The sequence below is a fragment of the Micropterus salmoides genome, unplaced genomic scaffold (assembly GCF_014851395.1).
Source record: "Micropterus salmoides isolate LMB-PRFRI ecotype aquatic unplaced genomic scaffold, ASM1485139v1 Ms_hic_scaffold_3971, whole genome shotgun sequence".
NCBI lineage: Eukaryota > Metazoa > Chordata > Actinopteri > Centrarchiformes > Centrarchidae > Micropterus > Micropterus salmoides.
Genome location: NW_024043341.1, coordinates 110 through 12,289, shown reverse-complemented (window position 1 = coordinate 12,289; position 12,180 = coordinate 110). Strand labels below are relative to the sequence as shown.

At 50.0% G+C, this 12,180-nt stretch overlaps 6 non-coding genes and 1 pseudogene across 6 annotated transcripts; all 7 read right to left on the bottom strand.

Annotated features, from left to right (window-relative positions):
* Positions 1 to 1,848: 1,848 nt before the first annotated feature.
* LOC119885272 lies at positions 1,849 to 1,961 on the bottom strand. The gene has a single exon (XR_005441246.1). It is a non-coding gene; the product is annotated as a U5 spliceosomal RNA (small nuclear RNA).
* Positions 1,962 to 2,930: 969 nt separating this feature from the next.
* LOC119885229 lies at positions 2,931 to 3,122 on the bottom strand. Its single transcript, XR_005441217.1, has one exon. It is a non-coding gene; the product is annotated as a U2 spliceosomal RNA (small nuclear RNA).
* A 183-nt stretch (positions 3,123 to 3,305) lies between these two features.
* On the bottom strand, positions 3,306 to 3,418 carry LOC119885271. The gene has a single exon (XR_005441245.1). It is a non-coding gene; the product is annotated as a U5 spliceosomal RNA (small nuclear RNA).
* Positions 3,419 to 4,387: 969 nt separating this feature from the next.
* Positions 4,388 to 4,567, bottom strand: LOC119885254 (annotated as a pseudogene).
* A 5,832-nt stretch (positions 4,568 to 10,399) lies between these two features.
* On the bottom strand, positions 10,400 to 10,512 carry LOC119885270. Its single transcript, XR_005441244.1, has one exon. It is a non-coding gene; the product is annotated as a U5 spliceosomal RNA (small nuclear RNA).
* Positions 10,513 to 11,476: 964 nt separating this feature from the next.
* On the bottom strand, positions 11,477 to 11,667 carry LOC119885249. The gene has a single exon (XR_005441237.1). It is a non-coding gene; the product is annotated as a U2 spliceosomal RNA (small nuclear RNA).
* A 177-nt stretch (positions 11,668 to 11,844) lies between these two features.
* On the bottom strand, positions 11,845 to 11,956 carry LOC119885241. Its single transcript, XR_005441229.1, has one exon. It is a non-coding gene; the product is annotated as a U5 spliceosomal RNA (small nuclear RNA).
* Between the last annotated feature and the right edge of the window lie 224 nt (positions 11,957 to 12,180).

Sequence of the window (12,180 nt, the reverse complement as noted above, 5' to 3'; positions counted from 1 at the left end):
CTCATGGGTGAGAGATGACGGGGTTGAGCTCCATTTCCCTTTCGGACTCTAGGAGTTGGCCTCTGACGCAGGGTGCATTGAGCTTTGAGTCCTTAGGGGTTGATTGCAGAGCTATAGTTAAAAAAGAGACTTCATTAGGCGAATTGGAGGGGAAGACTCTGGGCTCCTCCACAGATGAACTGTCTGAGTAGCTCTCAGCTCTTCCCCTCTTTTCCGAGGCTCCAGGAGACTCAGAAGACAATTCTGAAATTAGTCTCTTGGCCGGCTGGGCATTGGGGAGGGGGACATCCTCGCTATCACTCTGTGACTGGCCAAATTTTTGTTCTGAGCCAGTCACTGAGCTAGCTCCGCCTTCTGCCTGCACTGCCACTGCTTCTTCCCTGTTCTCCACTTGTGGGGCAGCTGCAGGCCCCTCCCCTTCTCCCGCCTCTACTGGTCCTTCTCCTCCAATCACAGGATTTGGCGGGAGATTTGAATTCTCCAGCCCAGCCTCTTCAATTAGCTCTCTAACTGCTTCGTCTTGTCCGCCATTTTGTGCCTTTGCTGCCTTTAATTTGTTGGCAAACGACTTAGGGCAATCTCTGAAGAGGTGGTTTGTTTCTCCACAAAGATTGCACTTTCTGCCATTGGTGCATTCCTCGAAAGTATGCCCAATTTCTCTACATTTACCACAAATGATCTGCTGGCACGCTTCTGCCAGGTGCCCATTCTCACCACACTTGCGGCAGAGTTTGGGCTGGCCCTGGTAATGAATGTAGCCCCTGTTGTTTCCCAGAACTATCATGGATGGCAGATGTTTCAGGCCCTGGAAGCCTTGAGGGTCTTGCCATTGTTGGATGGGGACCCTCCAAGCGCAATTCCAGATGCCATCCTCATCTCTCACTTTGGTAGCCTGGCCTTTAACAGTGCAAAATCTGCCCAGCCACAAACAAATGTCATCTGCATTCACAGTCTCATTGAACATTCTGACAATTACCGTTTTAGCGGCATTATCAGTCAGTTTCTCAACATTAAATGCAGTAAACTGGGGTTTTTCATTTTCGAAGCGTGTCCAGAAATCTCTGAACACGGCAGCAGAGACAAAACTCACATCGAAACCTTTTCCAAATGGCAGAGTCAAAATACAATTTATATCCTGCGGGGAGAATTTCAAAATGTTCTGGATCATTTTCCTTGAGAAGTCAGCCTTGACATAACAAGGGTTTTCCCATCTTTTTCTTTGAATGTAAATCTGACACTGTGGTGCCTCCTCATGCCGGCATGGTTGGCCGCCATGGTGGAGGCACCACAACGTAAAAGTGGTAAAAAGAAGCTAAAACACCTAAAACAGTCTAAAACCAAGTCAACTAAAATAAGGTAAAAGAATGCTCTAAAAAGAGCAATAAAATCTACTAAAAATGTTAGAAAGGTGAATAAAACACACTTACCTTGTCTTGTTTGGCCTGGTCGAGATGTTATTCCGGCAGAGTACAGGTAAGCAGTCCTCTGAACCAATGAATTCCTTTGTGTGAAACAATTTCAACTACAACAAAGTTGAAATTTTCTTCACAAGGAATAATGTGAGTATCCTCCCAAAAACCTGGTAACACTTCGCCACAAACAGGCAAAAGTTTTATCCAGACACAGGAGGCGATCGCAGTCTTAGCCAAAAGGCCGAGAAGCGATAACCCCCGCTGGTTGCTTCCAGCGCCCACCTCCCGGAGCAGTTCTCCCCCTGCCGTGGCGCAGTGGTTTCAACTGCGCATAACAACGGCTGAGTCTCAGCACCTCCTCCCGAGCGCGCCTCGTCGCACCGCTCAACCTTGCCGGGGGCGGCGTTTTATTTCCTTTTCACAAACGCACGAGGCTCGGCCACACGGCAGAGCCTGCCAAAAATAGTTTTAACTCATTGGCGTCCCTCTCCACGGAAGTCTTTAGTAAAAGGCGAAAGACTTGTACGTTATGAAGAGAAACCCGAGTAAGTACGGGCCCCTCCTCCAGAGCCGCCGACGAGCCTAGTCGTCCCGGCCACTACCCTCACGGTAAGCCTCACTCTGCCTCTCGAGTCCCAAGTACCAGGCCACGCCCGTTCCCCTACCCCTCCCCAGGTCATGGCAGGCTCTATCCAATCGGGCTGCGGAGAGACGAAGGCCTGGCTTTTGGACAGAGGCTACCGAACGACTCGGGCTCTTGTAGCCTCTCGATGACGAGTGAGAGAAAGGGAGGGGAAATGTGGCCGATCGCTTCTCGGCCTTTTGGCCAAGACTGCAATGGCCTCCTCTTTCTGGTTAAAACCTTTGCCGGTTTGGGGCTTCGTTTTGTGTCACCAGCTTTTCTGGGAGGAGATTCACCTCATTCCTTGTGAATAAAATTTCAACTTTGCCGTAGCTGAAAAACTTTTGCAACAAGGAATTCATTGGTCCCGAGGACTGCCTACCTGTCCTCTGCCGGACTGCCACCTTGACCAGACCAAAGACGAGAAGGTAAGTGTGTTTTATTCACCGATTTAGCAGTTGTAGCAGGTTTTCTTGCTTCATTTGAGGTGTTTTAGTTTCTTGTATCCTTTCTACGCTGCGGTTCCTCCACCGTGTTGGCCAACCGTGCCGGGCCTACGGAGGCGCCGCAGTGTCCCCTCCCCACCTTCTGAGAGGCTCTATCCAATCGGAGAAATGAAGGCCTGGCTTTTGGACACAGGCTACCGAGCATCCGAAATACTCGGGCTCTCGATGACGAGTGGGAGAAAGGGAGGGGAAGTGCAGGGCACATTTAACAGCCATGCCGGTCCCAAATATCCCCTCGTCGTCTGCCAATCATAAAGTGCAAATCTCGCTGCCTTCTTCGAGGCTTCAGCTGGCCGCCCCCCCTCGACTGGCGCCTTTTTCGGGCCGGCGTCCGGCAGAGCGACGAACCTCTGCGTTTGGGTCAGTATTTTGGTTTTACACAAGGCAGGAGAAGGGTGCACCGCCCCCGGAGGCACTGCAATACCGGGTCGATGCGTGGAGTGGACGGAGCAAGCCCCTCGTCTCAGCTCCCGGTGCTAAAAATCCATTTAATATGTTGCCCCCTTATAGGGGACATATCAGATATTAAACTGATAAGAACAGATACTACACTTGATCTTAGCCAAAAGGCCGAGAAGCGATAACCCCCGCTGGTTGCTTCCAGCGCCCACCTCCCGGAGCAGTTCTCCCCCTGCCGTGGCGCAGTGGTTTCAACTGCGCATAACAACGGCTGAGTCTCAGCACCTCCTCCCGAGCGCGCCTCGTCGCACCGCTCAACCTTGCCGGGGGCGGCGTTTTATTTCCTTTTCACAAACGCACGAGGCTCGGCCACACGGCAGAGCCTGCCAAAAATAGTTTTAACTCATTGGCGTCCCTCTCCACGGAAGTCTTTAGTAAAAGGCGAAAGACTTGTACGTTATGAAGAGAAACCCGAGTAAGTACGGGCCCCTCCTCCAGAGCCGCCGACGAGCCTAGTCGTCCCGGCCACTACCCTCACGGTAAGCCTCACTCTGCCTCTCGAGTCCCAAGTACCAGGCCACGCCCGTTCCCCTACCCCTCCCCAGGTCATGGCAGGCTCTATCCAATCGGGCTGCGGAGAGACGAAGGCCTGGCTTTTGGACAGAGGCTACCGAACGACTCGGGCTCTTGTAGCCTCTCGATGACGAGTGAGAGAAAGGGAGGGGAAATGTGGCCGATCGCTTCTCGGCCTTTTGGCCAAGACTGCAATGGCCTCCTCTTTCTGGTTAAAACCTTTGCCGGTTTGGGGCTTCGTTTTGTGTCACCAGCTTTTCTGGGAGGAGATTCACCTCATTCCTTGTGAATAAAATTTCAACTTTGCCGTAGCTGAAAAACTTTTGCAACAAGGAATTCATTGGTCCCGAGGACTGCCTACCTGTCCTCTGCCGGACTGCCACCTTGACCAGACCAAAGACGAGAAGGTAAGTGTGTTTTATTCACCGATTTAGCAGTTGTAGCAGGTTTTCTTGCTTCATTTGAGGTGTTTTAGTTTCTTGTATCCTTTCTACGCTGCGGTTCCTCCACCGTGTTGGCCAACCGTGCCGGGCCTACGGAGGCGCCGCAGTGTCCCCTCCCCACCTTCTGAGAGGCTCTATCCAATCGGAGAAATGAAGGCCTGGCTTTTGGACACAGGCTACCGAGCATCCGAAATACTCGGGCTCTCGATGACGAGTGGGAGAAAGGGAGGGGAAGTGCAGGGCACATTTAACAGCCATGCCGGTCCCAAATATCCCCTCGTCGTCTGCCAATCATAAAGTGCAAATCTCGCTGCCTTCTTCGAGGCTTCAGCTGGCCGCCCCCCCTCGACTGGCGCCTTTTTCGGGCCGGCGTCCGGCAGAGCGACGAACCTCTGCGTTTGGGTCAGTATTTTGGTTTTACACAAGGCAGGAGAAGGGTGCACCGCCCCCGGAGGCACTGCAATACCGGGTCGATGCGTGGAGTGGACGGAGCAAGCCCCTCGTCTCAGCTCCCGGTGCTAAAAATCCATTTAATATGTTGCCCCCTTATAGGGGACATATCAGATATTAAACTGATAAGAACAGATTTTTTTCTTTTGAGAAAAATTTTATTGACACTCAATTCAAACATGATTCATAATATGTCAATTCCAAGTTACCTTTTAAAATACAACATGTCAATAAATAGATAAATGTTCTCTGTAAAACAACATTTAAAAAAAGTGTTTAAAATGCATTACAGATAACGTCATAAATTAAAGGTATAAAATGGTTTTCAGCTTGTCCATGTCAGTGAGTGTCTGTTAAAAGTCTTCAAAGCGGAGTGCATTTGTTAAAATAAAACTCACAAAAATAAATGGATAATAAAAGCTCTTCTCCAAGTCCACTGTTGTGCAGGAGTGTAGTGAGTCCCTATCAAAGGGGAACTCATTCAGCTCCCCCAAACAGATTTGGACTCTCGGGATCTTGTGCAGGCGCTCAGAGGAGACCCTCACCCTGTAGCTCCTTCCCACCAACCTCACCCGGAGGGTCAGGCCGCCGCTGCCTTGAACTTTCCTTGTGTGGCTCCGGCTCCTCCGTCCGAATGGGCACAGAGGCGATTCTTCTTTGTGGCTGTGTCCTAGGCCCGCCGCCTGCAGCTCTGGCCGTTTGGGCCGTTGCTGCGGCCATCCGGATCACAGCCACGGGGGGGATCTGCATGTGCTTTCTTGCCAGCAAGTTTCTGGAGGTCCATATGGCGTCTTTGATGGCGGCTAGGGTGAGCCACTGTTTGGCAAATGTACGTGCTGGTATCTGATTTCCTTGGCTCACCCCGTACAGCACCAGCTGTGGTGTGAGGACCTCCCTTGCTGGCAAGTACGGGAATTGCAAGGAGCCGGCCGTTGCCCACTGTTCTACGGCAGCGCTGCACTCCCAGAGCAGATGCCTTACCGACTCAGGCGCGCCACAACCTGGTCGGGGGCAAGTTGAGTGCGCCGACATGCCCCGGGAGTGCATTACGGACCTGACTGGGAGGATCTCATGAGCCACCATCCATGACAGGTCCCGGAGTCTGTTTGGAAGAGCTGGATGGTTCACGTTGCGCCAAACTGTTGAGGGCTCGCCGAATGCAAGCCCGCGCACTGGACTCACTGGTTCCCGCTCCTGCACAACAGAAATGAGAGAGCGGTGAGTGGTTAAAACCTGCAACTCCTCCTGCTCAAGGTTAAAATGCCTTAAAAATGACTGGATAAAAGCATAGGCTGGTGGCAGGTTAAAAGACACTGGTACTTTGAGACTTGTGGGTAAGATCTTAAGTTTTCTGAGGTAGGACCCCATCCAGAACCGTGTCATTGCTGCGGTCTTGGGGTTTCTGGATGGGGCTGTGGCGGTTGCCATGTGTAGTGCTGTGTATCTGCTTCCTAGGAACAAGTGCAGGTCTGGCACTCCTTTTCCTCCTTTCTCCTTTGGCTTCTTCATCACGCTTCGTCTCAGTCTTTCCCACTTGGAGCCCCACAAAAAATAAAAGATGGCTCGTTCCAGGTCTAAGATCACTCTCCTAGGCGGGATAAAAACAGAACTGATGAGTAAAAGCAAAGGTAAAATCACTGCTTTGATGATTAAAACCTTTCCTTCTAAAGTCAGTCCTCTAAGTGTCCAGTACCCTAGTCTCTGCCTGACTTTCCCTACTATGTCTGCCCAATTGTTTTCCCCTCCCCCTCCCTATCAAACCTGATCCCAAGTATTTTTTGGTCAGTCTGGGTCACAGTCAGGGGGAGTCCTGTCGTCTCAGTCGCTGTCCACGGTCCATAAAAATGGGCTTGGGTCTTGCTTCTGTTCAGCTTTGACCCAGAGGCCTGTCCGAACCAGTCAGTCAAGTCCAGCGTCCTGTTGACAGATAAAAGGTCAGTGCATAAAATGTTGATGTCGTCCATATATAAAATACATTTTGTCTCGAGTCCCCCGCTCCCTGGGACTCCTACCCCATGGATTCGTTGGTCCCTTCTCAAGGTCTGTGCCAGTGGTTCTATACAGATAACGTAGAGGAGGGCAGATAACGGACAACCCTGACGGACACCGCAGTTTATATCCACTGCTCTTGTCAGATGCCCGTTAACAATGAATTTGCTGTTGATCTCCCGGTACAGCAGTCCCACCCAGGCTATAAACCTTCTCGGGAACCCCATTTTTTGCAGTACCTGGAAAAGGTACTGGTGCGAGACCCGATCAAAGGCTTTCTCAAAATCTAAATTCAGGACTACTAGCCGAATGTTTCTGTCTCTCGCGTAACAGATGGTATCTCGGATCAGTACGAGGCTGTCGGTGATCTTCCTCCCCGGGACGGCACAGGCTTGATCCGGGTGAATCAGATCTTCTAAAAACAAGGACATGCGTGAGGCTAAAAGTTTACTAAAAAGTTTACAGTCAAAATTTAAGAGTGTGATAGGTCTCCAATTTTTCAAGTCCGTCTTGTCTTTGTCTTTGTGAAGGAGAGTCACTATCCCTGCTCTAAAGCTGTCAGGAAGTCGGTCCATTTGTTCAAAATCCATAAAAACAGCAAGCAAGTCTGGTGCTAAAATGTCCCAAAATGTCAGATAAAATTCCAAGGGAAGCCCGTCTTCTCCCGGCGACTTCCCTGTCTTAAAAGATTTGATGCATTTGTTTAATTCCGGTATCGTAAAATCTTGGGTTAAAAGCACGTTGTCGTTTGTTGCTTGGTCAATGGATTTTAAAACTTCGGTCATGGTGTCCCCGTTAACAGTTTTGTATGCGTACAGTTCACGGTAAAAATGTTCGACAGTTTCTTTGATTTCCTCTGTTGTGTCAGCTGTGCACCCGTTTTCTTTTTTAAGTCTCAACATGGCCCCCCCTTTATTTACGATTTTCTTAAAAAAATATCTTGTGCACTTCTCTCCTTCCTCTATTTCCCTTTCCTTGCTTCTTAAAATCACACCTTTGCTATTAATTTCTGCTAAAACCGACATCTCTGTTTTAATTTGTTTTATCTCTTCATTAAAATCCATTCCATGTTGGATTAGTTTAAAATACCTCTGAAGCCGTTTCTGCAGTCCCAACATGCGTCTGTTGTCCCTCTTTTTCTTTCTTTTCCCTGCCTGTCTGTAAAACGTCTTTGTCTTTCCCTTCACCATTTCCCACCACTGTGCACGTGTATCGTAAAAGTCTTGAAGGGTCTGCCACTCTCGGTATTGCTCCCTGTACAGCCTAACTAGCTCCCTGTCTTCTAACAGGGAGCAATTGAGCTTCCACAGACCACTTCCTGCCGTCACACCGGAAGAGAGTGAAAGGGTGCAGGAAAGAATTGCGTGATCAGAAAAGAAAACAGGTTCCAATCTAGCATCGGTTGGTGGGCAATCACGTGATAAAATGTAGTCTATGCGAGAGGCTCGGGTGCCATCACTACTGAACCAGGTGAAGCCCTCCTCTCTGGGATGCATGGTTTTAAAACAGTCCACAAGTCTAAAATCACTGCATATGCTTTGAAGTAAAACTGAAGTCTTGTCCACTTTAAAATCGTCCCCTATTCTTCTCCTGTCGTTCCTGCTTAAAATACAATTAAAATCCCCCCCTACAACTAAAGGTGCCCTGCCTAGCATGTGGGGCTGCAGGTCTTCTAAAAGGTCATACCTGTCGTTCTTGTCATTAAAGCCATAAATATTTAAGACGTTAAAATCCTTCCCCATAAAAGTCAAGTGTGTTAAAAGTGCCCGACCATCTCTCACCACAGTGCTGCCCTTCACCAGACTAGAGGGTTTTTTATTAAAATGGCCACTCCATCATTTTTGTTTTCATTTGAGCCGCTCCATATCGACGTTTGTGGCCATAACTCCTCCCATTCTCTGTAGTGTTTTAAAAATGGTAGGCCGCATTCCTGTATTAAAAACACATCAGACTTAAAAGAGTTAAGAAAGGATAAAACAATCTGGGCTCTAACTCTCGACTTCACACTCCTCACATTGATAGTTGAGAAGGTGAGTGTCATGAGTATGGTTAAAATTTGCAGGTATGACATCTTAAAAGACTAAAAAAAAGGGGGATTTCAAATGTTTAAAAACAGCAGTTAGTGGATTTCTTGTGAATGGAGCTCTTCCTTCATTCTCATGGGTGAGAGATGACGGGGTTGAGCTCCATTTCCCTTTCGGACTCTAGGAGTTGGCCTCTGACGCAGGGTGGCATTGAGCTTTGAGTCCTTAGGGGTTGATTGCAGAGCTATAGTTAAAAAAGAGACTTCATTAGGCGAATTGGAGGGGAAGACTCTGGGCTCCTCCACAGATGAACTGTCTGAGTAGCTCTCAGCTCTTCCCCTCTTTTCCGAGGCTCCAGGAGACTCAGAAGACAATTCTGAAATTAGTCTCTTGGCCGGCTGGGCATTGGGGAGGGGGACATCCTCGCTATCACTCTGTGACTGGCCAAATTTTTGTTCTGAGCCAGTCACTGAGCTAGCTCCGCCTTCTGCCTGCACTGCCACTGCTTCTTCCCTGTTCTCCACTTGTGGGGCAGCTGCAGGCCCCTCCCCTTCTCCCGCCTCTACTGGTCCTTCTCCTCCAATCACAGGATTTGGCGGGAGATTTGAATTCTCCAGCCCAGCCTCTTCAATTAGCTCTCTAACTGCTTCGTCTTGTCCGCCATTTTGTGCCTTTGCTGCCTTTAATTTGTTGGCAAACGACTTAGGGCAATCTCTGAAGAGGTGGTTTGTTTCTCCACAAAGATTGCACTTTCTGCCATTGGTGCATTCCTCGAAAGTATGCCCAATTTCTCTACATTTACCACAAATGATCTGCTGGCACGCTTCTGCCAGGTGCCCATTCTCACCACACTTGCGGCAGAGTTTGGGCTGGCCCTGGTAATGAATGTAGCCCCTGTTGTTTCCCAGAACTATCATGGATGGCAGATGTTTCAGGCCCTGGAAGCCTTGAGGGTCTTGCCATTGTTGGATGGGGACCCTCCAAGCGCAATTCCAGATGCCATCCTCATCTCTCACTTTGGTAGCCTGGCCTTTAACAGTGCAAAATCTGCCCAGCCACAAACAAATGTCATCTGCATTCACAGTCTCATTGAACATTCTGACAATTACCGTTTTAGCGGCATTATCAGTCAGTTTCTCAACATTAAATGCAGTAAACTGGGGTTTTTCATTTTCGAAGCGTGTCCAGAAATCTCTGAACACGGCAGCAGAGACAAAACTCACATCGAAACCTTTTCCAAATGGCAGAGTCAAAATACAATTTATATCCTGCGGGGAGAATTTCAAAATGTTCTGGATCATTTTCCTTGAGAAGTCCAGCCTTGACATAACAAGGGTTTTCCCATCTTTTTCTTTGAATGTAAATCTGACACTGTGGTGCCTCCTCATGCCGGCATGGTTGGCCGCCATGGTGGAGGCACCACAACGTAAAAGTGGTAAAAGAAGCTAAAACACCTAAAACAGTCTAAAACCAAGTCAACTAAAATAAGGTAAAAGAATGCTCTAAAAAGAGCAATAAAATCTACTAAAAATGTTAGAAAGGTGAATAAAACACACTTACCTTGTCTTGTTTGGCCTGGTCGAGATGTTATTCCGGCAGAGTACAGGTAAGCAGTCCTCTGAACCAATGAATTCCTTTGTGTGAAACAATTTCAACTACAACAAAGTTGAAATTTTATTCACAAGGAATAATGTGAGTATCCTCCCAAAAACCTGGTAACACTTCGCCACAAACAGGCAAAAGTTTTATCCAGACACAGGAGGCGATCGCAGTCTTAGCCAAAAGGCCGAGAAGCGATAACCCCCGCTGGTTGCTTCCAGCGCCCACCTCCCGGAGCAGTTCTCCCCCTGCCGTGGCGCAGTGGTTTCAACTGCGCATAACAACGGCTGAGTCTCAGCACCTCCTCCCGAGCGCGCCTCGTCGCACCGCTCAACCTTGCCGGGGGCGGCGTTTTATTTCCTTTTCACAAACGCACGAGGCTCGGCCACACGGCAGAGCCTGCCAAAAATAGTTTTAACTCATTGGCGTCCCTCTCCACGGAAGTCTTTAGTAAAAGGCGAAAGACTTGTACGTTATGAAGAGAAACCCGAGTAAGTACGGGCCCCTCCTCCAGAGCCGCCGACGAGCCTAGTCGTCCCGGCCACTACCCTCACGGTAAGCCTCACTCTGCCTCTCGAGTCCCAAGTACCAGGCCACGCCCGTTCCCCTACCCCTCCCCAGGTCATGGCAGGCTCTATCCAATCGGGCTGCGGAGAGACGAAGGCCTGGCTTTTGGACAGAGGCTACCGAACGACTCGGGCTCTTGTAGCCTCTCGATGACGAGTGAGAGAAAGGGAGGGGAAATGTGGCCGATCGCTTCTCGGCCTTTTGGCCAAGACTGCAATGGCCTCCTCTTTCTGGTTAAAACCTTTGCCGGTTTGGGGCTTCGTTTTGTGTCACCAGCTTTTCTGGGAGGAGATTCACCTCATTCCTTGTGAATAAAATTTCAACTTTGCCGTAGCTGAAAAACTTTTGCAACAAGGAATTCATTGGTCCCGAGGACTGCCTACCTGTCCTCTGCCGGACTGCCACCTTGACCAGACCAAAGACGAGAAGGTAAGTGTGTTTTATTCACCGATTTAGCAGTTGTAGCAGGTTTTCTTGCTTCATTTGAGTGTTTTAGTTTCTTGTATCCTTTCTACGCTGCGGTTCCTCCACCGTGTTGGCCAACCGTGCCGGGCCTACGGAGGCGCGCAGTGTCCCCTCCCCACCTTCTGAGAGGCTCTATCCAATCGGAGAAATGAAGGCCTGGCTTTTGGACACAGGCTACCGAGCATCCGAAATACTCGGGCTCTCGATGACGAGTGGGAGAAAGGGAGGGGAAGTGCAGGGCACATTTAACAGCCATGCCGGTCCCAAATATCCCCTCGTCGTCTGCCAATCATAAAGTGCAAATCTCGCTGCCTTCTTCGAGGCTTCAGCTGGCCGCCCCCCTCGACTGGCGCCTTTTTCGGGCCGGCGTCCGGCAGAGCGACGACCTCTGCGTTTGGGTCAGTATTTTGGTTTTACACAAGGCAGAGAAGGGTGCACCGCCCCCGGAGGCACTGCAATACCGGGTCGATGCGTGGATGGACGGAGCAAGCCCCTCGTCTCAGCTCCCGGTGCTAAAAATCCATTTAATATGTTGCCCCCTTATAGGGGACATATCAGATATTAAACTGATAAGAACAGATACTACACTTGATCTTAGCCAAAAGGCCGAGAAGCGATAACCCCCGCTGGTTGCTTCCAGCGCCCACCTCCCGGAGCAGTTCTCCCCCGCCGTGGCGCAGTGGTTTCAACTGCGCATAACACGGCTGTATCTCAGCACCTCCTCCCGAGCGCGCCTCGTCGCACCGCTCACTTGCCGGGGCGGCGTTTTATTTCCTTTTCACAAACCACGAGGCTCGGCCACACGGCAGAGCCTGCCAAAAATAGTTTTAACTCATTGGCGTCCCTCTCCACGGAAGTCTTTAGTAAAAGGCGAAAGACTTGTACGTTATGAAGAAAACCCGAGTAAGTACGGGCCCCTCCTCCAGAGCCCGCCGACAGCCTAGTCGTCCCGGCCACTACCCTCACGTAAGCCTCACTCTGCCTCTCGAGTCCCAAGTACCAGGCCAACCCCCTTTTCCCCTACCCCTCCCCAGGTCATGGCAGGCTCTATCCAATCGGGCTGCGGAGAGACGAAGGCCTGGCTTTTGGACAGAGGCTACCGAACGACTCGGGCTCTTGTAGCCTCTCGAT